This window comes from Onychostruthus taczanowskii, unplaced genomic scaffold (assembly GCF_017590055.1).
Source record: "Onychostruthus taczanowskii isolate IOZ18803 unplaced genomic scaffold, ASM1759005v1 scaffold136, whole genome shotgun sequence".
Classification (NCBI taxonomy): domain Eukaryota; kingdom Metazoa; phylum Chordata; class Aves; order Passeriformes; family Passeridae; genus Onychostruthus; species Onychostruthus taczanowskii.
The window spans coordinates 63,741-88,046 of NW_024498529.1; the positions used below are offsets into that span (position 1 = coordinate 63,741).

Sequence of the window (24,306 nt, forward strand, 5' to 3'; positions counted from 1 at the left end):
TGGTGCCCTGCAGCTTCCAGCACCACCCAAGGCTAAAAAACTCAGTGATGCAGGGCTTGGGACTCAGAGCTCACAAGACAGACATCAGTGCTAGGGGAATGGAAACAATGCTGGGGTGGGCTGGAGAGCTACATGGGTAAAGATAGTACATTCATGGTTGATACTGAAGGGTAGGAGGGCTTCACCAGCAAGGCAGAGGGAGGCAGCAGATCAGCAGCAAGCCAGAGCTGTAGCCTCTGCAGGAACAGAGCTTTAAACACAACTGGGCCCAGCCCCAGCCCTACACTCTCCTCTTTCTCCTGCAGCAGGAAGAGGAGATAAACTGGGGGAAAAAAAGGCCAGAAGAGAAGAAAGTGTCTTCTTACTGCTGCTTCCCCTGTAAGAAAGATCTATGAATGGAAGGGAGCAGCCGCTTTCCATCCCATGGCCAAGCCTCTGGGCATATGTAGGAGGGGAAAATATCCCACCCCTCACCCCATCAACAAGATGAGCAGAAAGTGGCTTTGCAGCTGAGGAAGATGCAGTCCATGGGATGAAGACAAACCTTAGCACTCAGAAAATTAAGACATGCTTGCATCAAGAGATGTCTGATAGCCAGTTGGAGCAGAAATGCAGCTGCTGCAAACCTACATGGACTTCTCTGGGATAACAAGGTACTGAGACTGGAGTTATTTGCTACGGGCATTCTAAGTGTGAAACAATTTTTTTTTATTACATAGAACAATGAAAAATGCCTGTTTCTTTAGATACAGCAATAAACTGTGGTTTATTATTGACCCTACCAATAGTGGGCTGCCTTTAGCAGACACATTAAAATGGAGAAGAAGATAACTTGTAAGAGCAGTTTACAAGAAAATTTACAGCCCAATTGCAGCACTTCAGTGTGAATACACCTATAAATCACCTGGTTTGGGTATCCAGAGCAGTCTAACTGAAGCAAGGGGCTACAAAAGCTTTCTTTGTAGGCATAGGATCAGCAGAGGATGGGTTAGCACACAGCACAAGTGGGGCCACGATCCAAGTCAACAAGTCTGAAGCAAACTTAGGTGTGGCTAAATCCCACGACAACAATAATGTAGAAATACCATCAGGTGCAAGAGCTGAACTGCCCCTCTCCATTATTAAATATCTGCCACATGTTTAAGCCAGACAGGTTTACAGACTCTTTTGGAAAGCCAGTTTTACCCCTCAAACTCTCTCAAAACTCAAGGTCTTCCAGAGGAGTCATTCCACCAGGATATTAGTTTTCATGTAGAAAGAACAGCATTACTGAGGTACGTGGTTGCTGAAGGAAGTTTTGTGATCTATGAATATCCTGAAAGTTTGAACACAGAAAGGCCCTTATTTGACATTAAATATAGTGAGGCATAGAAGGGAAGGAAGGCATGGGGAAGCAAGATCACCTGACTTTTTTTAAGTCTGTAATAAAAAAAAAAAAATCCTGACTGTTTCCATTCCCGCAACCTACAGATCTAATTAAAATAAACTTTCAAAAACAATATTAAAAAATTAATAATATCTTAAGATGCTCTTATTAAAACACTGAATAAATTCAAAGATATTTTTATGACATAGAAAGACCAAAAACAACCTCACTGTTGTTTCAAAGTTGTATAGTGAGAAAGTGACTCTTGTGTAACTTCGTATTTTTCTAACTTTCAACAGTTTCACTGTGAGAAATAATAGCAAGGATGGAACAATACATCTAAGACTAAAAGCTCACAATCCCATTATTTATACACATCTAATCAGCTCCTCCTGCACACATACACAGACACCCCCGCCTTGAGCACTGGGAACTGCTAATATAATTCCCGCAATTAAAAACTTCAATGCCAGATTCCTTGTCTGCCAAAAGGAAAAACAGCAACCACTCTCCTCCAGCACAGCTGGGCATGTTTGTACAGGAGTGGATGCCCAATCCTAAAACAAAGCTCAGCTCCAAGATCTGAACTCTCCCAAAGTTCAAGGTATTTATTAGAAACCTGTAATCCAGCACCACAGACCACCTTGGACTCCAGTAGAGCAACCAATGCAAATCAGAAGTTTGGGGAGTTTACACACTGTGGTTTTGTACAGCCATACCAGAGACCTCTGCTGATCATGGGATAACAGCGCTGAACAAGTCTCACTCAGTAACAGCTTTTACTTTGGTTTCCCCCTCAGAGACCATGTTAACTTTTGTTGTGTCAGGGACACTGACAGTGCAGACAGATGGGTGAAGGACAACTTGCCTGCCACCACATGAGAGCAAAACTAGCACAGAATAGTTCAAGGACAGCATTCATAAAGGCTTGGATATATTAATGACCCTCAGTATTTCCATACAAATCTTCCTCTCAATAATCTCAAATAAAGCTTCAAAAACCTTGAGGCATCAGATACACTTATAATGTTACATTTCTTTGAAGTACTGTTCCCTTTGTATTTTGACCACACTTCAAAGTTATCCTACTTACATACAAATCAAATTAGACATCTGATGCTAAAAGAAGCAGACACTGAGTGTTTCACACTTTCCCAGCCTTTGGGGGTGGTGGAGCAAGACTCAAGTCTTGTAGAAAGGTATATACTAACCATAGGCTGATTTTCACTATACCAGCTGGCCAAGGAGGAGTTCTTCCTGTATCAAAGGTCTAACAGAACCAGGGTACACCTCCAGCCCCCACCTGTGGCTGAAGAACCTGGTCCCAAAGAACAACACAAGTTTAACCTGTAGGACTCAAACTGACTTGCTGCCATCAAGAGGGAAATTGTGATTAACAGAAGCGTCCAGTGCATGAAGGCAACAGGAGGAAGGAAGCTGGGACAAAACTGAGGTACACCAGCATTGGCAAGCCCTTATGTGTTTGAATTGGGGCGAGCTGACCATCTTCAATGGTTTTCTTAAGAGGCAAAGGGAAAAACTCGACCCAACTCCCAAACACTGCCAAAGTTGCCACGGAAACTGATAGGGAGTGGCTGGCAAGATGCACCAGGTTTTATGCTTCCATCGAAGACCTTTCTGGAACCATTGAAATAAAAGAGCGATCCTAAAACTGTCCTCTACTACCATGCCAAAAAAACCTACAGGAAACAAACCAACAGGAAGAATGCAAAACCCCACCCCAAAGAACAGAAGTACACAAACCATTGCATTTTCTCATCATGAGCTACCAGCTTCCTCAGCAACCACATGAACATCTGGGGCCAAATCCTTTGCGGTATACGAGGAGACACTGGAATTACCTGGAGATAATCTTGCATGTTCTCAAGCACTAAATGAGTTTTAAAATGTTGATTCTTGCTTCATATAGAACAGATCTATACAAGTAAGTATTTAAAACTATTGCCTCCTGTGCTTCCCATTTTGGGGTTGAGTGTTTTTCCACGTGTTTACTGAACCATCACTGGAGGGACAGTTTCAGGCAGGTTATATTTACCTATGAAGGACTAAAGATGTTTTTTCCCTAGCTAAAGTTAGGAAGGATCCTTAGAGGAGGATCTTACACTAACTCTGCTGAACATAAAAAAGCATGGAGACAAGTCTAGTTTGGGCTTGCAGAAGACACTGATGATGCCAAGGCCTTAGCCATGATTATCCTGCTGCTTGAAATGGGAAAAGTAAATCCAAAACTGGCACGACTGTTTGCTTCACATATACAACAGAACTACAGTTGCATCCCTGTTTAGGGAAAGAAACATCACTTATTTCACGGTGGAATTGTCACACCTCTTCACACAGGACTTGTGTCAGTACAGCTCCTCTCAGGGACAGCTCAACGTTTATTTACTACTCCATGGAAACAGGCTGCAGCAGGGGCATTTTGGCAGCTCTGCATGGCTGCCACTTCAGTCACTGGACAGAAATAGAGACAGCTCTACATCACAAGCACATTGAACTGCTCACAGAAAAATCCATTGCTGCACCCACCCCTCCAGCAGTGCTACAAAACCCCTTCCATTGCCACCCTCCTTACAGTACAAAACTGCCACTTATCTACATGGATACATCCACTTCAAGATTTTGCTGGTAAGGCACAGCAAAACCACAGACCATGGTGGTTTACCTCAGAGAGGTTCAGGTCTTGTTGATAAACTCTGTTATTTTTGCAAATTAATTCCTATCATAGAACCAGAGAATGGTTTGGGTTGGAAGGGATGTTAAAGATCATCTTGTTTCACCCCCTTACCATGGGCAGGGACACCATCCACTATCCCAGGTTGTTCAGAATCCCATCCAGCCTGGCCTCAGACACTGCCAGGGCTGGGGCAGCCACAGTTTCTCTGGGCACCTTGTGCCAGGGCCTCACAAGGAGCATTTTTTTGCAATATCCCATCTAAACCTCCTATCTATCAGTGTGAAGCCATTCCCTCTTGTCCTGTCACTCCAGGCCCTTGTCAAGAGTCTCTCTACATCTTTCCAGTGGGCTGCCTTCAGGCACTGGAAGGCCACACTGAGGTCACGCCAAAGCCTTCTCTTCTCCAGGCTGAACAATCCCAATTCCCTCAGCCTTTCCTCCCAGCAGAGCTGCTCCATCCCTCTGATCCCCTTGGTGTCCCTGCTCTGGCCTGGCTCCAGCAGCTCCCTCTCCTTCCTGTGCTGGGTCCAGGGCTATATGCTAGTCCTGTATTGTATCTGCGGGGTGCCCGGATGAAGGAAGGAATAATGAATCTGACTCCATGTTCTCAGAAGGCTAATTTATGATTTTACGATACTGTATTATATTAAAAGAATAGAGAAAGGATACTTACAGAAGGCTAAAAAGATAATAATGAAAACTCGTGACTCTCGCCAGAGTCCCGACACAGCTTGGCACTGATTGGTCAATGAGTGAAAACAACTCACACCAGAACCCAATGAAACAATCACCTGTGCATAAACAATCTCCAAACACATTCCACATGAGCCAAACCGAGGAGAAGCAAATGAGACAAAAATTATTTTCCTTTTTCTCTGAGGCTTCTCAGCTTCCCAGGAGAAAAATCCTGGGCAAAAGGATTTTTCAGAAAATGTGAATGTGACAGCCCTGCAGGGGGGTCTCAGTAGAGCGAGGCAGAGGGGCACCCTGCTGCCCTGGCAGCAGCCCAGGATGCATCCCTTAACATGAATGTGCTCCCTCCTGGTACACTACAGCTTTGGAAGTACTGAAATACCTTGGAAATCTTGCACTACTGAAATGTTGTTTAGTGTGTTGCAGACAATGATCTCTTCTCTCTGGAGACCAGGAACAGGACCTGAGGGAGCAGTACAGACCTGTGTCATGAAGTTTAGACTGGGGCTTTTACAAGCACACACAGAAAAAGGAGGGAAAAAAATGTCAGAACAGGTATCTCTGTGTGGTAACAAGCAGAGATCTCTGGCAGAGGAAGTATCTAAGTCATGCTCTTGAATTTTGGGATTTGTTTTTTGCCTTTTATTAAAACTTTTGGCAGTTCTATGTTTCTGTTTCCTGCAAAAGTCTCAATGATCATAAATGCATTTAGGCCTCTCCCAGTATTTTAATGAAATATCAGTTCCCGTTCCTCTACTTGACTTGCAGGCGAAATCTGCCATTTTAAGGAGATAGTCGTAAGCAGCTTTCTGAGAAATGTCAAGAATTCTAAATTGCCATTTCTGTGCTCTGGTTTGGGGTGGATTTTTTTTTTTCCTCTCCCCTAATATTCTATTTAAATTGTCCTTAAAAAGAAAATGGAGCGTTGCCCAAGATGTAGCAGCATAATGTGCAGTACTTTACAGATTGCAAGATCTTAATCCATATTTTCAGCTAATTAAAAACCTTCCAAAAAGTAGGGTTTTAATTCCCTGTTGCATTATTGTGTCTAAAAAATCAAGACTTAGGAAAGCAACATGAACAAGACAATTACTTCCATGGCATCCTGTTTTTCTAAACTAAGCCTCAGTGTCAATGAAACAAGAGCTGCTGTCCAGTCACACTCATAACCATTGATGAAGAGTGGAAGGAAGTGATTTAGCACAAGTGTGCACTTGGCAGGGAAGAAAGAGGTGTGAGTAAGGTACCTGGGATGGCTCCAAAGGCAGCCTGCTTGAGTACACAGGTAATGAAGTCAACCTGATCTGATCATGCACCTGAGGGTTTGAGGAGATGTTTACCACCGGCTTTACAGTGAGTGACTAGAGACTTGTGACCAGAGGGGAGTGCTCCAGCTTCCTGGGCTGCCCAGGGAACTTGGAGGGGGAAGGAGGAAAACAAACAGATCATGGGACAGAGAACTTCTTCAGGCCTGAAACCAATACTGAGAAGCCAGACCATGGCCAGACAGCTGCAAACCTCCTTCCAGCCAGAGGAAACAATTCCACATGGTTGCTGGTGAGTTCCCATGCCACAGGCACTCCTCAGGCTGTACTCAGCTGTGGTTCTGGCAACTGAGACCACCTGCTCTGTACGCACACAACACCTCAACCTGTGGTAACCCTGCCCAAGAAGCTGTCCTGGTACTGCAGCACTGTGGGCCAAGGTAGGAAACTTCAATCTTAGTCAATAATTTTTAACTTGTACACAGCAGTGTGCCAGTAATATGCTGTAAAACAGCCATTATTTTCCCAATTCCAGCTGCCAAACTCAAGAGAGCTAACCTGACTGAAGACAGACGTGAAGATGAAGTAAACTGGGCATTAAATCAAAAGAAACAGCTTAGCTAAACCAGTCACCCTGAAGGGCTTAGGTTAAAAGTTAAAAGACACAGCCCATTACTGCTGTTTGTTGTGTACCTACATGGTTTCTCGCTCTCAGAACTGACTGCACTCATAGTTTCTTCTGATGTAGCAATGTTGTTGGGCTTCCCTTTCCCATCCTCCCAACAGGCAGCTATTTCAGCTGCTCAAAGCAGTGCTGCCCCTACCTTTAGCAACAGGGGGATAATCACTCGCTGACAATGTCCTGCTAACCGGAAAACACACCTTAATATCACACCCAGGCACCAGGAAACTCCTTGGCATGAGGCATCTGATCCAGGTGAGTGCTTGCAGGAACCATCTGGGGGACACAGTACCACGTTTGTGCTGGACTGTGCACATCGCTCCTCCCAATTCCCTTCCCAGAGCACTGCAGCACAGCTGGCAGAGATTCTGTGAATGGCAGCACAGCTGCAAAGAAGGTCCCTAAGGGTAATTATGAGATAGGCTACAGAGGAGTGGGAACATTCAAGTGTAGCTACTCTAGATACTCACAGGATGCAAACATGTTAAGTTTATACAAGACACACTCCTTGATCAAAAAAATATGCAAAGAGAAGGTTTCATACAGATCTCATAGCAGTCTTCTAGTATCTGAAGGGGGCCTACAAGGAAGCTGAAGAGGAAGTCTTCATTACGTATTGGAGTGACAGATAAGGGGGAATGGCTTCACACTGAGAGGAGGTTTAGATTAGATATTAAGAAAAAAATGTTCCCTGTAAGGGTGATGAAGCCCTGGCACAGATTGCCTAGAGAAGCTGTGGCTGCTCCTGGATCCCTGGAAGTGCCCACGACCAGGTTGGACAGGGCTCTGAGCAACCCAGGATAGTGGAAGATGTCCCTGCCCATGGCAGGGGGCTGGAACTGGATGGGCTTTGATGTCTTTTCAAACCCAAACCATTCCATGATTCTATAAATTCCACTAGTGCCCAAAATCTGAAAGGGAAGCAATAAAACACTAAGCACATTGTTGTACTTTGAAGGACTGGGTGTGGAAGGGCAACAGCCAGGACAAGGGCAAGGGAGGAACACTGGAAATCTCTCCTGAGGTCTTGGAGCAAAATGCAACCAAATCCACAAAGAGGTTCCTGCAAGCACTTGCAAGCTGCCAATCTGCTCTGTTGCTAGACTATTCTGGGGCTAAAACACTGACAGTCAACAAAGCTATTCCTCAGACAGGGATGCAAAGGAATAGCTATCCACCTATCAGAGCTTCATCTCCGGTTTGGAGCTGGGAACAGATACAGAGCTGCTGGAAGCTCAGCTTTGGTATTCCTGGCAATGTTGCAGCACCCGATGAGACACGCCACCCTATTTTCTGTCCTCACAGGAACAGACTAGATGGCAGAACCAGGATGGCTGCTTTACTACTGCCATCCCCCAGTGTCCCTCAGGCACAGTGACTTCGAGGACACATCAAGCCTCAGCTGCTCAGCATCCAGCCAAGCAGGCAAACCAGCCAAAATATCCCTGGCACTGAGCCCTGAGAGTGGAGACAGGAATGGTTGTCCAGTCCCACAGCAGAGCTGAACTTTCCAAATATTTTGAACAGCTCCTTATCAGCAAAGCAGCTTTGCACCAGCTCAGCATTTCACAGTGTTTATAATCTGGTCCCCTTAAATTGGATTGACAGCCGAGCAGAACCACAGCCTGAAATAGCAACAGTCTCTCTGTTGGCACAGGAGCTTTTCAGCAAGACCCACCCAGCCTGAGATCAGCAAGCTGCACAAGCCCTCATTTGATGTCAAGCATGTTTCTAATGCCACTGAAGTCAATGCTGCTCCAGAACATGCTTAACACTGGATTCCTGTTTGACCAAGTGACCAAAACAGGACCTCAAAATACAGATCCTGGCAGCCTTGTGCAATCTGTGGGTGCTATCAGTAATAAATAGCAGCCCTCTCCTCACCTAGACAGACTTCAGACCATCTGCCAGACATGGCCTCTGCCACAAACACAACATGAGCAAATCTCCACAAAGATCCTGTGTTGCGGTTTGTTGGGGGGGGGGGCACCCCGGGGAGTCCCCGGAGGGCCCCCCGGGCTGTCAGCTGGCTGGCAGCAGCGGGCAGGCAAGGAGACTCCACACGGCTTCTGAGGGTGCTGATTAGATGAGGGTTTATTGGGGGTCCCACCCCCGGGAACAGCATGGTTACTGAGGGAGAAGGGGGAGGGGGAAGGAGGGGGAGCCTAGGGAAGGGAAGGGGCAAGAGAGGGGAAAGGCTAAGAGAGGAGAAAGGATAAGATGGGGGGGAAAGGCTAAGAAAGGGACTGATTTCACTAGCACAGCTTAAGAGATGAATTGAAGTAGGCGCAGAATCAGACTTGGGCCAATGGGATGACAGATACATGATGGTTCAGGGCAGGACCACAGGCTTAGGATATACCATACATTTCAGAGGGGTGAGACAGAGCATACCATTTAAATAAAATGCAATACTACAATCCTGATCACTGTTGTGATAATCTGTCTTCCTTCTCCACTTAGAGGCACCACCAGAGCACAGCTCTGGGGGTGTGGGTGTGTGTGTGTGTTTGGGACCACAAGAAGCACTGAAGTTCCAAAACCCACATCAAGTCAGCAACAACGACATGTTCACTTCCAATACGGATCTTGCTCCGCATCACTCTGGTTCAGTGTGACACCACCATCACATAGAAAGGTAACTTCTTAACCAAGATATTTCAAGGCAAAATTTACTTAAGGGTTACACAGAGCCACTGTGTAACACAAACTAAAAATCACTCAGTGAATCAGGGCAAAAAAGTGCTGCTCTGTCGCACTGAGGGAGTTCACAGGGTGGGAGAACAGGCTGTGTCTGGGAAAGGCAATGAGTCACAGAAAGCCTCCACTGAACTAAGTTCATCCATCTGCCCGGCACTCAGATAGCACCTGAGCTAAAAGTTAACAGCCTATGCCCCTCATGGTGTAGAGAAAACAAGCACTGGCCACTGAGTCATCACCCCATGGGGACATCCTGCAGTATTACCACCCTTAGTGTATCAGGGACTGACTTTATTAGCCAGTGATGCCTAAATGACTATTGGTTACACTGCTGTTACTTAAGAACAGTTGCTAAGGGCATGGAAGGTGATCCAGACATTAGAGATCTTGGATGATGCCCACCTGCCACAGTACTCTCATTCCACTCCCAAATTCTCACCTTATCCCAGCCAGTGCTGCTCACTGTAGATCTCAGAGGAATAATTTCATCTCCCTCAAACAGGGTGTTGGAGGGCATCAGTCTAAATCCCTACTGCTTAATGCACCTCCAATTGGTGGGCACTGACCTCCTCAGGGTGTGGAAAGAAGGGTGTTTCCCAGCTACCCCATTATACACCTCAGAAGATGTGTACCACAGGAGGACCAAGCCTTTGGAATATGGCAATTGTTTTGCCATCTTAGGGAAACAGACAGAATTCTCTGGCCTTACCATTACACTAAACACTAGATGAGTCAACTGCCCTGATGAGGTAAGGCTATTTCCTACTGAAAATAGGAAAGTTTTTTCCAGTAACTCAGATTTGTCTATGTCCTATTTTTGGTTTCTAAATTAAGAATATTGCTCATTACCAGATTATATGGCATTTATTCTGAGGAGCAAGAGATACTGATGCAGCTAAAAATTCAATATAAACACCCTGTGGATGTAAGCCATGACATTTATATACTGGATTAATAAGAACTAAGAGGAATTTCTGATGTAGGACACATGACCCTCCCTTCATTTCAAAAGCAATTATTTTAATACCACAATTTCAAAGTGTGACGTGTCCTTGGAAACAGCGACAGACAGAAAGCTTTAACAAAAATGCTGCCAAATCCTGGAAGGACAATTTCAGGTGTATCTCCGATTTTGAGACAAGAACATCTGGAGTGAGTGTGTGGGCTGGCCAGCAGATAAGCAGGCTGAGCCAAACACCAAGGTAATGCAGAGTGGGTCTGAGCCTCCCTTTGAAAGAGGGGAAAGACTGGACACAGAGTTCTTGCCCAGCCCATCTCCAGCTGCATCCAGTACCTCTCCCACTGTCAGGTTTCTGGAGTGCTCTCACTGCTTGGAGTGTCCCTTACCTTTCACAACTTGTCACCTCCCCCTTGACATTTTCCAGATACCTCAGCCTGGAAGCCACTTCCTTGCTCATTTTAGAGGACCAGCTTACAGCTGGAATCCCCCCAGAGAACACAGCCAGGCTCCTTAGCCATCACTTGTCAGACTTGGGCTGCACCACCTCAACCTTTCAAACACAAAAGAAATGGGGAGCTCACCAATTTGCAGTGAAGAGAGCTGAAAAAATGACAACAGTTGGTTTTCCACTGAAGACTTTAGTGCTTTCTGACAGTGGTTTGATACCCTAGGGGGAAAGAAAAAAAATAGCAGCCCCATCCAACCCTCCCCGGGCAATCACCTTCCAGCCAGCTGGTCCCTTCCTCTTAATTTCAAATACCTAAGGAACACCCAGAGATCCTAAAAGATCTCAACAAAATTCCTTGGGTATCAGCATGATCTGGGCAATTTGCCCTGGGCCCATTCTTGGAGGTGCTCACCACTTTTGGATGCAATACCTTAAAAAAATTCCAGAACACAAAATTAAAACAAACACAACAGAATAGCCCCAGATGCACATGCAGCTCCCCACATGCTGAGCTGCTGACATTTTTCCTAAGCAGCTGAAATCAAAATCTAGTGAGAAAAGCTATCAGATGACAAAGGAGAGACACCAAGACCCCACCACAAGTACTCATACCCTGCAAGCAAGGCATGAAAGCCTTCACCAGTTGCTCTGCACTCACTGCTGCAAAGTCCAGGTCCCAACTCAGCCCTGAGGGCTTCCCAAGCCCAACAAAGGAAAAACATCCGGACTCATGAAAAGCCACATTCAGATCCTTAAAAAGTCAACAGACAAGTAATCAGCAATTTGGGTGTCATGAGAAGCAGAGGATGAAACCAGAGGCCTGGGAGCATAGAGTGGTTCAGGACAGCTCTGCCCAGCACTGGGAACGAGCATGCACAAAAGAGGTATCAGCTATATAAGAAAGTCAAAGAAAAATTAAAATAAACATACTGTCTGTGATACCTTGGTGCTGCTGTCCATCACTGAAGGTCTCATCTAAGGCATCAGGATATCTGTCCTACCCATCAGAAACGGAAAACTAAATATGATCTTGGAACTAAATATTGAGCCCCTAAAAAGTCTCTGCAAAGTTTTGCATCCCCAAAAAGAGCACATGGCTGGTGCTTTCTCCACCTCCTTCACTAGCATGGTATGCCCAGAATAAAGCTGTGTTAAGCCAAGAAAGGCTTTTTGCCTAAAAGTTTATCAAACAAGGCATGTGAAGCCAGTCAGAAGGTGGCCAGGGAACCTCTGAGAGCCTGCAGAGAAGCAGCCACGAGACTTTCCTAAGGAAGAGGAAGGAATTCTTCATGTGATTTCCATGCTCCTCTGCACCTCGCAGATTATATATTCTCCCCAAGAGGTCTAAACTGTCCTAACACTCTGCAGTTCTCCAAAGCAACTTTGTAAAAAGCCACAATTTCTGAAAAAAAGAAGTTTTAACTAACTTCTACCAAGCAGGCAACAAAATTGTTACCATGACTTCCTCTGTAACAGAGTGCCTAACATATGCCTAACACAGTTTACTGCCTACAGCACTCACCTTTTCTATATGCCATGCAATGCATTTGGGAATTAAGCAGCTGTAAGTCAAGGCCTATAGCCTAGTGCAGTTTTATGAAATTATTTCTGCAAATGACATAATTCCAGACACCACTCTGAGCCAACAACTTCCACTACAGCTCCTGGGAGGGGAAAAAAAATGTTAGCATGGCATGTGGTGGATGAAACAAGAAAGATCAGCTTCTATGTATTGACACAGCTCCCATTTTGAGGCTCACTTTTCCCATCTTAGTCTCAGATGAAAACAAGATGGGGGAAAAATATTCCCAAATAATACAGAAAAGGCCTCCCCTGCCTCTGGTTTGAGAGGAAAGAGGAGGGAAGGAGCAGAGAGATTCCCCCAGACAGCAGTGAATGACACCTCACAAACCTAACCCCATTAACCTGCTGCTTCACCTTTATAAAACTTGAGACAATTCCTCACACACCTCCAACCACTCACTGAGAAGGGACAACCACATCAGTTAGTGAGAAAACTTATTTAGGGATACAAAAACAAACCATCAAAAAACACCACCAGAAAATGCACTTAAGTAAGTAGTGAAGAAGGCTAAGAAAGATCATTACATTTCCCTTTGTGTTTCTTTTGCTCTGGTAGAAGTCAGGAAGGTGGGAGCTCAAATTGACCTTGTTTCTCTTTCCATGGCCTAAGCTCACTTGACTTCTTGTTCACTTCGCCCATCTGTAGAACACATGAAATGACAATGAGAAGCTACTACACAATGTTATAGGAATTACTCAATCTGTAGCCACAGAGTTCTTTGAAGACGCAAAGTGCCAAGCATTATTACTAGATAAAGAAATTATGTATTTTCTCCCCCAAGCTATACAGAGGAAGAAAAAAGCCATGCAAACAGCCAACTGTATTCCTAATGAGATGCAATACTGAAAAAGTGGGGCATCTTAAAACAGATTGGACAATCTTTTTCCAGCTCACAAAAATTATTTCCAATACAAAAACCTCAGAGGATTATAAATGCAAGCAAAGAAACTTAGCTTTTGATAAGATTTCTGCAGACAAAATAAGCTTGTCTAAACAAACAGGGAAAATGTACATTTTTGGTCTTAAAGAGAGCAAAAAGAGTTTTTCAAAGAATAAGGGAAGAACTGAAATCAGGTTTGCAAGCTTTGTGAGGGATAAATTTATGTTTTTTGAATATAAAGCAGTTTCCAGGACTGGGAAAGTCAATAAAATAAGAAGAACCGGATGGGAGGGAGGCAGGAAAACACTGTGTGCAGCAGAGGGGTCACATGCTGGACAAACAGGGCAGGCTGCTCAGTGTTTACAGATAAATACATCCGCCCCTCTCTGCAGAGGCTCTGTTTTGCAGAGCCACCATTAGAACTGTGGATGAGCAGAACTTTAAGTTACATTAAGGTTACCCAAACCACATCACATAAAGTGTGAGGAGCAAAAGCACAAGAAAATACGTCTTTTCTGCAAGCAGCAGTATTTCCTCTGAAAAGAAGGGGAGGAAAAAGACACCAGAAAAATGCCATCACAGCTTGCCTGGGGACCCTCCCCTGCCCCAACCATGGGCAGTGCTGCACCTCCTATAAACATGAAGAGCAGCCACAGGCTCTGGGGAAATGTTTGAAATTATTACTATTTTGAGTACAATTTAGTTTAGCACAACTGTTAAAAACCCAAGAAAAGCTGTGCGTGGGCTGGGCCCTGCAGAACAAGCCATCAAGTGCCAATAAATGGAATACATAGAAGTAGCCTTGCACTTTTTTCCCTCCTGTATTCAATGTGACATTGAGGGCCGAAAACCCAACAAAAACTGATTTTTGCCTCTTGCACACAGGCACTGTAAGAGGGTGGACTGGACACTATTTCAGTGCTGCATGTGGTGCTTTGTCTCAGCTTCAGACACACCAAAAATCTGCTGCCACTGAGCACACACCTAACTCAGAACTGGTGGAGGAGGGTGAAGAAACACCTGCAAACCTGCAGGGTTTTGCTAACAAAGAGCAGCAGCTGCAGGGTGTACGACTGACTCTGGCTACATGGACTTAGCCAGGTTTCTGTGTCTTCATGGCACCACACTGAAGCAGCTGTTTCTGCTAAGGCTTATTTTAAAAGCCTTATTTAGCTTTTCTGGATTATTTATACATGTGGCCTTACTGCGGGGCAAGGCTGAACTGGCAGCAGTATGTTTAACAGGGAGCTAGCCAAGGAGGGAAGATGGAAATCCATGCTGTTATGGATAAATAGGGGCCGTAGGTAGAAACTCTACTCTGAACACTTTGGTGTATTCTGTGTGATGTGACTGGAGGTCAGACATCTGTGCTGAACTTGTGGTAACCCAGCAAAGAAGCCCATGTTCCTCTCCATCTGGGAGAAGCACCCAGCAGCCCCAAACCCGTTCCCTGCCCCTGTCAGCACTGAGTCAGGCACGGGAATTTCCTGCCACCTCGTTAGGAGAGGCTCTAATTAACTGTTTAATGGGGAAAGCAAGCAGTAGTTGGAGAAATCAGGCTTTTCAGACTGATTGCTGAGGGCAGCAGGTCTGACTCCTCCAAATGCCAGAAACCTGCCAGTCCTGGAGCCACAGGAACAGAGAAGGGAGGACTGAGCACCTGCTGCTACAGTCCCGGATAGACATGGACACACACACCCCCTCCCAGGGAGCAGGAGCACCAGTGACAGGGAAAACCAGGCAGATTTATGTTGTGTTACCAGGCCTTCTGCTGCTCCTGGGTAGGGGGAATCAGCACAGCATCTGGGGAGCAAGGAGGGAGAGACTTCCAGCAAAGGCAAGACATTTGCACGGTCATGCCAGCAGATTGAAAGTCTCCAAACACACATCCAGCAGAATGTGGCTGCTAGCCAGCATCAGACTTTTTAACCATGTTTTTACATGGATGCAAATGATGTTTGCAAATCCAGCTGGAGTGTAATCCCATCAAGCCTGATAATCAGTGATAAAACTGACCAAATGTGACCAAGATGGGAGACAATAGGTGACACCCACTTCCGGCGCCAGCAGACCTCTGATTAAAAACCCAGGGAACAAAAGCTTTTGGCAGTGGAGTTTATGGCTTCTGACAAACAAGGAGCAACAACACCCACTTCTTTCCAAGTCTAGTGCAAGACCTTGGGCAGCTGTGAATCCCAGAGAGAGCTCATGCACAGTGATTTAGTGTGGGAAGGGTTGGAGAGCCACGAAGAAGCACTCCAAGGGCTATGGAAAGGGTAAGGTAGTAAAATAAGAGAATGGTATTTTAAATTAGACACCAGTCCTCATATCCTGTAGGACTGGGAGCCCAGATGTGGAGTTATGGGATGAGCACATCCCAGCCAAGGGTTGCACAGATCAAGTGCTCACTCAGCAATCTGACCCAGCTCTCCAGCTGGAATTTAGGAAGCTAAATCATACCATAATATCCAAAACAAAGTAGATGAGGGAAAACCATTCCCAAAACAAAGACTGCCAGCTCTGACATGCACTGGGCTACTTGGATCAAATCAGTCTAGACCAAATGCAAAATGCTGCTCCTTGAATCCAACAGAACTGGGACATTTCCAAAGGATCTCACAACACATACTCTGTTTTACTGAATGCATTTTCTCATAAACTTGCCCCAGTAATCTGAAAGCCCTTGGCAGTTTCTCTGCACATTGCCATAGACCTGCTCAGTGAGACTCACTGCACATGCACAGCTGCATCACTCAGTCACAGCATGTCCAGGGGGATCTTGTGCTGGAACTGAACCCTCCAAACTGGGGTGCACTGGCACTGCTTGAACCCTTCACACGCCACAGAACAGCTAATTTCAGTTCTGCTTCTTGGATAATCCAAATATACTTCATTACTCTGGCACAGTCCACACGTTAGCCCTAAATCTACTGTCATTAAACATAGTTTCCACAATTCTCTCACAGTAAACAACAGCTTAGACTGTGTTAAGTAAGGACTATCCTTTAAAAGATGCAAAACCAATGGATATCCGCAGAAACAGACTTTCTTCTACAACTCTTACTGTAAGTCATATACAGCATCATTTTAATGGTATTTGAAATGAAAGCCCAAAGCAGTTGTTGTATAAGATATCAAAAAGCAAAAAAAAAAAGCAGCAGACAGTAGATAACAGATATCAGCAATGCAGTGGGTTTAGATTACTCACTCAGAAGAACAGGCTTAGTGTTGATCTCCACTGTCACTCTTGAGCAAATACCACTGATCCATATAAACATCCAAAACTGAGAAAAAGAGAAATAGAGATTTGGATTAATCACTCAAAGCCTGAGATGACTTAACAGTGATATCTTGTAAAAGTTTACTATCAAGTGACACAGGATACAGGAAGCATTGTGGATGATGTACATAACAGCATTTAAAAAAAGCTAATACCAAGAGATTAAAGGATGACAAATGATGTACAAAAAGGAAATGAGCTTGTTAATTCCAAATAATTCCCAGCAACATTATTTCTCAGTATCTCTACATTACACAGTTGGCCTGTGCCTGCCCTTGACCTCCCCAGCTGATCACACACATATAGCACAAAACAAAGGTGAATAATGCCTGGCAAGGCTTCCTTCTCACTACTGCGACCAAAACAGACCCCAAACAAGCACCTAATGTTGCTGAACATTTGAAAATCATGGTGTGAAGTAAAGCCAGTGGAAGTCAGAGCAGCCCATAGCACTGAACCAACACCACAACTCACTCCCAACAACTATTCCTGAGTCTCTTTACTGTGATTATTTTGGTAAATCAAAGATGTTCTCTGTTCCTGTGGTTTGACAGGAAGTTTTAGTCTCAGATACTCCCATCTACAGACTGTGGACAAAAGAGGAGCTATTTGGTATGGGAAATCTTACAAAAAGGAGAAAGTTCTGGGTAGGTTTTGAATCTGAAATGCAAAAGGGAAGTTTAGGGAATAAAACTTCACGCTAATAACTAAAAACTTCCAAACCTATGCAGTTACATTGAGTTCCCATTAGAAGAGGCTTAAGAATAAGTGACTCAAACACAAATGCTCAGTGAAATATGGTTGGTAGAAGAATGGAAACAATCAGGAACACCCCAGTGTACCCCACCTGCAACACTTCACTGGCACACTGAGATACTGCTCTCCAAACAAAAATCATGACAAGAGCAAGAGCAGGAGTTTAAGACAAGCAAGTAACATGATTGGAAAACAAAGAATCAGCTCAAAAATGCAGGAATAAAGTAAAGGCACACTGACTAACTAGTTGTTGACTTGTGGCAACAAACTGCAAACATCCAGAGGTTGTAAACTAGAAGAGAGAGAATTCAGCCCTTGTATGACTGAGAGGGAAAAATCCCCAAACATTCTCAGGGCTATACAGTAAAAAGCTATAATAGATGATCTCAAGGCACACAAATAATTAGGTGCTCGTTACTTCTCAGAACAGTTTTTTAGAGTAGATTGAACAAAACCACCAGGGGGAAAAAAAAAATACAGAGAACCGAGCAGGATATAGGAGCCTGTGCAAGCAGACTCCGTTACAGGACAGGGGCTCCAGGCTATTACAACAGAATGACTATGTACTGAGCCCTGTGCAACACAGCGAAAAAACATCTGCCAGATGGAAAAAGACACAAAATGTGGTAGGCGGGGGAAAAAAAAATATTTGAGGTTTCTATAAAGGGCACTGCAGAATGTCATGTATGAAACTGCAAAGCCAGGGAAAAGAAGTTAGTTAACAGTGTTATTTTAAGCCTGCCTAAAGTAATATGAAGGGCCGAAATGGAAAACCTATAATTAGATGGAGCTTCTTCCCCTCATTACAAATACCTGACTGAAACTGAGGCTCCCAGATTGACAGGACCTTTGGGATTGCTGTTGCCTGGGCTGCCAGGACACACAGGCAGCAGTTAGGCAGGGGGAAGGAGATGCGGAGCACAGCGGCAGTAGGATTCTGCAGCTGCACCTTTGCTGTGTGGGACTGGCCACCTTTGCCTGTCACAGATGGCCTGGCCCTCCTACTGCAGTCACCAGTGCTGCCCAACTCTCTCATCATCCTCTGCAGCACAGGGAAGCCTCAGCAGAACCCGAGGCTGTTCAGAACCAAGCTCCCTGCCAGGTCCGTCTCCCTCCACCACTGCAGGAGACTCACACTCCCCACGAGGGCTATTCTCCAGACTGACTTGCTACTCCCAGCACGAGTGCCAGCACCACAGTTACTCCCAAGCCTCTCCACCACCACTATTTTGGTAAATCAAAGATGTTCTTTGTTACCATGGTTTGACAGCAAGTTTAGTAATTTCCTTCTTGACACAGTCAGAGCAACACACTCAGCCCACACCTCAGGCAAGCTGTATGGCCACTGGCTGGCTGACTGATGAGGAAGGGAACGTGTCCCTGCATTCCTCAAAAGGGATCTAACTGCCTCAGACACTGGCAACACAAAGATTCAGTTTGTTACCAAGGCTGCAAGGGAAGTGGGCTTCATTTCTCATTGCCCCATGTCCTTCCTTCCTCAAACTCAATTTAATTTCGGCTAATGAACTTCTGGCGCTGGTTTTGGCTGGGATAGAGTTAATTTTCTTCATAGCATGTAGCACGGGCTACATTTTGGATTTGTGCTGCAAGCAGTGGGGGGGATAAGATAGGGATGGCTTAGTTACTGCTGAGCAGGGCTTGAACAGAGCCAAGGCCTTTCTGCCTCTCACCTCATCCCAGTGAGGGGCTGGGGGTGCACAGGGAGTAGAGAGGGGACACAGCTGGGACTGTTGACCCCGACTGACCAGAGGGACACTCCAGACCTTATGACCTCATGCTCAGTATATAAAGCTGGGGGAGGATGTTCAGAGTGCTGGCATTTGCCTTTTCAAGTAATTGCTACCTGCGATGGGGCCCTGCTCTTCTGGGGATGGCTGAACTCCTGCCTGCCCATGGAAAGTGGTGAATGAATTCCTTGCTTTGCTTGTGTGCACAGCTTTTGCTCTCTTTATCCCAACCAATAAGCTTTGTCACTTCTACCCTTCCAATTCTCCCCCTGATCTCAGCAGGAAAGGAGTGAATAAGTGACTTTTTGGGGTTTAGCTGCTGGTTGGGGTTAAACCCCAACACTACCCTAGTAGACATCCTCTAACCCCAAGCTAAAGAAAGCCCTCTTGCACACCCTCACCTCTGAAGACTGTTTACAGAAATATTTCCTATAGCACTGGCTGTGATGTTCATCCCAGCATTTCTCCAACCTGAACAGGGCACATGACATGGAGATCCAGGGGGCTTCACCCCGTGCCCTGCATTGGGATGCCACGAAAAGTCTGGAGTTCAGGACAATGAGTGAAAACTGGGACTTGTTGGGACTTCTGGAAAAGGGTGGGGCTTTTTCTGGTTTAACTGGAAAGGTAAATTACCATCCAAGAACAGGAGCTGAGGGAATAGCTACTCCCATGTCACACACAGCCCTGACCTGACGGCACACCGGTGGCCAGGGTCTCTCCAGCCTTCACAGCAAGAGCAAAGCCCTCCACCGAGTTCAATGCAAGTTTACTTCCAGTATGAAGAAAACAACCTCCCAGAAAACCATACTCATAACCAAGAGCCAGTTGTTAGGAATTATCATTTTACGTGAGCAGGATTAGGCAAATCAGGGGAGAGTTAATTGGGTTTTAGCTTTCACAGGGAGAACATCACAAAGTATAAACACCCTGGGGGAACCTCACCAGTATTCCCAGGAAAGAAAGGTGCACAATATGGTTTTCTTTTTCTTTTCCAGACTCTAATTTCTTAACCAGGAAGAACATGCAAATTCTAATCCCACAATCTTGCATGTTCAGCAGTAATATTTTGCCTTGCCAATCAAATGTTTTCTGCAATAGCCACCCATTTCTTTTTCGAATCCAAGATGCACAACTGCATGCAATTAATCACACACTGTGTGAATTTAAACAGGACACACCCTTGTGCTCAAAGACCTGAAAAAATCACATGTTGCACTGTGTTTAGGGGCACAGCTTAACAAGAAAGGTGTAGCACTATTTCTTTGCTTTGTGACTCCTAGGAGCTTTGTTTCAGGAACATTTCCAGAAGAACACAAGAGCACTGCAAGCAAATAGTCTGATTCATGTCTGTTCTTTATGAGATAAAAATAAAGATCTGTTTTGCCTAATCATTTCTCATCAAGAAAAGCGGGGCTTTGAGATACAAGATCTGAAAGAGCCCCTCCTCTCTACTAAAAGCTAAAAAATTACTCTAACATGGGACCCGGGTAGTCACAGCACAATTCAGATTACTGCTCCTTCCCACACGCTTGCCTCATGTCTGTCTGTTTGTGCTTCAGTTAAAAAGCTACTATGACATTCTTCCTACGTTTTAAAAATAAATTTCCACAGGCAACAGGATTCAAAATTACTAAGGAAAAATTATTAACATATACAATTCGAAGGAAGTCACTGATGCAAGCTGATTTGTGTCCAGCTACCTTGCCTTGGAAAGGTGGGAGGAGGATTTAAAGCCAAGAAGCAAAGCAAGCAAGAACAACTAACAGTTTGAATGATCTGGAGAGCTAATGGTTTTCCGTGGAAAAAGCCATTGACTCGTGTCTTACACTAATTTTTTTTGTAAAAGGCAGTATTTTTTGTAAAAGGCAAAGGCTGGTTTGAATCTGAATGGAAGCAATCAGGACTGCAGCTTGAATGATTTCCTCACATCTGTATACAGCATCCATCCACGCCAAATATCACCCACCAACACAGCCTCCTTCACTTTTAAGTCACCCTGTCCAAGGTTGCATTTTTCCATCCCTGCAGACCATGTAGCAGATACCTCATTTATGCTGGGACGGGCTAGCTGCACTCAGACAAATTAGACAAGAACAGAAAACACAGATGTTTGAGCCCTTATCTTTATTTTTGGTTTCTGCAAGGCCACAGACATTTTGACACAGACAAAAATCACACAGCATCCACAGTAACGAGGCAGTCTGGTTTTGGGTCTGACTGCACCCACAGCTGAAACCCAAAGCTTATGCATTTACAAGTGCCAGCCTTGAGCTGAAAAAAAAAAAGTTTTGATCCCATGGGGTCTGGCACAACTGAACAAAACTAACCATATCATTAACTGCCGTGACCCAACTAGCTGATAGCTCACACAACATTTCCTACCACAAAACAGCACATTTGAACACAGCACATTGTACATGCACAGAAGTCACTGAATCTACACAGCAGCACTGGAGGATACAGACAAACAATACAGCCAATCACTACAGCAAAGAAACATTTTCTGGAAGCATAATAAAATAGTCTGAATAATCTCATGAGTCAGAGATTAATAACACAAGATAGACCATTCAATGAAGTACTTGTAAGACCAGCAGCAAGAACAAACTGCAGAAGGTTTAAATAAAAGCTTTCAAATCACCGATTTATCAGATATTAAGTGAAACTAGACATGATTTACACAAAGAAAAAATATGACTCATCTATGACTAATTTTATACTAATCACTGTGTCCATCTCTAGAGTGCCACTGCATGCAGTTTCTGTCAGCTACTGCTTTGTTTTAAGTCTACAAGCCAAAGCCAAAGGAACAGATTATGCAGCTCACCATCTGTTAAAATGCAGATGTTAGTTGATGGAAGATGCAGAACTGTCTGAAAAACATGGAAGACTGCTTCATTCATTTAACTGAAGATCTCATGCCCCAAAACCTATGTTATTGAAGCAGGGTGATGATAAGTCTATGGAATCAGATATGAGAGAATGACAGATCTGAGAGCACCAAGTGCTGGTGCTGTCAGTGTTCTCCCCTCACAGTTGTCTCACGTTTGCTGACACTGAGGTGACTAAAACCATGGATCCTGTTACTCAGACAGCAGCCCAAAGCAGCAGAGGCTGCAAGAGCTCTGTTAGAGGAGACTGCTTTTTCTTTAGGCCAAGATATCACAGTGAAGCACTGCTATCGCTAAATGAACACAGAAAGATTATCAAAGTGTTTTCTCTCTCAGGCACCAGTTTGGTTTTAATCTACTAAATATGCAAAAGCCTCCAAAAGCTGATCCCTTCAACCCTGGCACACTCCATAAATGCAAAAGGCACTGCTCTATGACTGGTGCTCATCTCCTAAACCTCACTGGTGTTGCCACACTCTGCTTTCTGTCTTCCTTTCCTACTCTACTCAAAATAAGCACAAGATATTACTTGACAAAAAGGCATCAGGCTCTCCCCATAACACTTTCCAGGAACATGCCTGCCCTTCAATTACCCTTAATTGTTCTGGGCATCCTTCACATTTGCAGCAATACTTTGATATTCCTCAAAGGAACTTAAACAGCTCCAATCACCACAAGTTTACAGAACCCTGTTACTGAAGCACAGACAGCCCAATTCTGTATTTCCAGAGCTGGGAAATGAGGAGGAAGGGTTGCAAGAAGCAAAACCCAAAAGCACTAACCAAGAAAAAGAACAAAATAATATCCTTTCGCTGCTGTCAAGAGGAGGCAGCCAAAGGATTAAAGACCCTAGAAATTAGAATCAACTTAACTAGATGTTTTGCCAGCTTCACAAATAAGTTTTATTACCTGTATTTTGCTTTCTCTCCATGCAGACACCTGGGTTGTTTTGGCACTTTTAAGTTGGTTACATGCTAATACACACACACACACAACAGGATTCAGCTGTTGTGCACTGCAAATGATCCTGAAAATACCATTTCTACTAATCACATTGTTCCACACAGTTTTAAAGCACATGATTGCAGAATAAAACCCTCGGCACATATTTCTGCCCTGAATTCTTAAGGAAATTAAGCTTATGTGGTAGCGTTGTTTGTCAGTCCTCACCCTATTAAATTTTCAATTTGCTTGTCAGTTTTGACCACATTTGGCAGAAGATGAAGAGATCCAAACACGTGTCACATTCCTACACCTTTTGGGGGAAATTATTGTGCAGGTAGAGAAGACACATCCATATCAGCCTCTCACAGGATCAGATTCTGCTGCAGGAACTCAGCAATTCCCTCCTTTGTCTGGCCCAGCAGCTGTGCCATCAGCAACCTCGGGGCAAGTCCCACAGCCACCAGTGGCAAATATAGTTAGTCCCAATTACTCATTTTACTTAGGAATCTGCTTTACAACTAACCTATTACAGCACTTTAGTTAAGAAACAAAGATGTTGCCACCAATATTAAAAACCGTTTCACCGTTTCATTCTCAGAGGAAAAACTTCATTAGCTTTCAGTCTGCCCTTTTTTAAACAGGTCACTGTCTTGCAGCAACAGAAAAAGAAGCTTTTCACTCAGAGAAAATAGCATTGAGGCAGTTCATGAAGCAGAAAAGATGCAGGCAGAGTACAAGACTCAGGGGCTAAACAAGATGCAAAATCATTTTCCACTTCTAGACCACCACTCCAAGTGCATACCAATTACACAGCAAGCTAAAAAGTCACCAGCAGCAGCTTCTCCCCAAGCTTTCCAGGGTCATAATACGCAAAACCACATCCACCACTTGTCAGAGGGCACTTTAGCCAGCCTGCAGACAGGAAGACAGCCACAACAGTTCCACTGCTCCTGCAAACACCCCAGGTCAAGATCAACACATGCCCTGATGGCAGCATGGAGAAAATGCTGGTCCTGCCAGGAGCACAGGTGTGTTCTGTGATGACAGGATCTCTCCAGTTGGGATAGTCTGGCTCCACTTATTAATAGCAAGTGCTGGCATCCACAGCAAGGTGGTGAGGTTTACGGAAAAGAGCATCCAAACAATGGGCCTGGGAACAAGACAGAGCCTGGGCATAAAAGTAAAGGTACCCCACAAAAACAATAAGCCTTAAATCGCAATGAATTTCAACCAACAAAATTCATTGTACCACATTCTGAAACAGAGTCAGATGGGGATATCAAGGCCAGGCTAGATGGGGCTCTGGGCAACCTGGGATAGTGAGAGGTATCCTTACCCACAGCAGGGGGTTGGAACTGGATGGTCTTTGAGGCCTCTTCAAACCCAAACCAGTCTATGATTGTATAGC

General features: G+C 44.7%; 1 protein-coding gene across 17 annotated transcripts in view; it reads right to left on the reverse strand.

Moving 5' to 3' along the window:
* Nucleotides 1–24,306, reverse strand: part of PPFIBP1 (PPFIA binding protein 1) — a 656,824-nt gene that overhangs the window by 56,270 nt on the left and 576,248 nt on the right. For all 17 annotated transcript variants that reach the window (XM_041397130.1, XM_041397115.1, XM_041397126.1 and 14 more), the window contains exon 2: nucleotides 16,484–16,559. The gene's annotated coding sequence lies outside the window, so the exon portion shown is untranslated. The remainder of the gene's footprint in view (nucleotides 1–16,483; nucleotides 16,560–24,306) is intronic.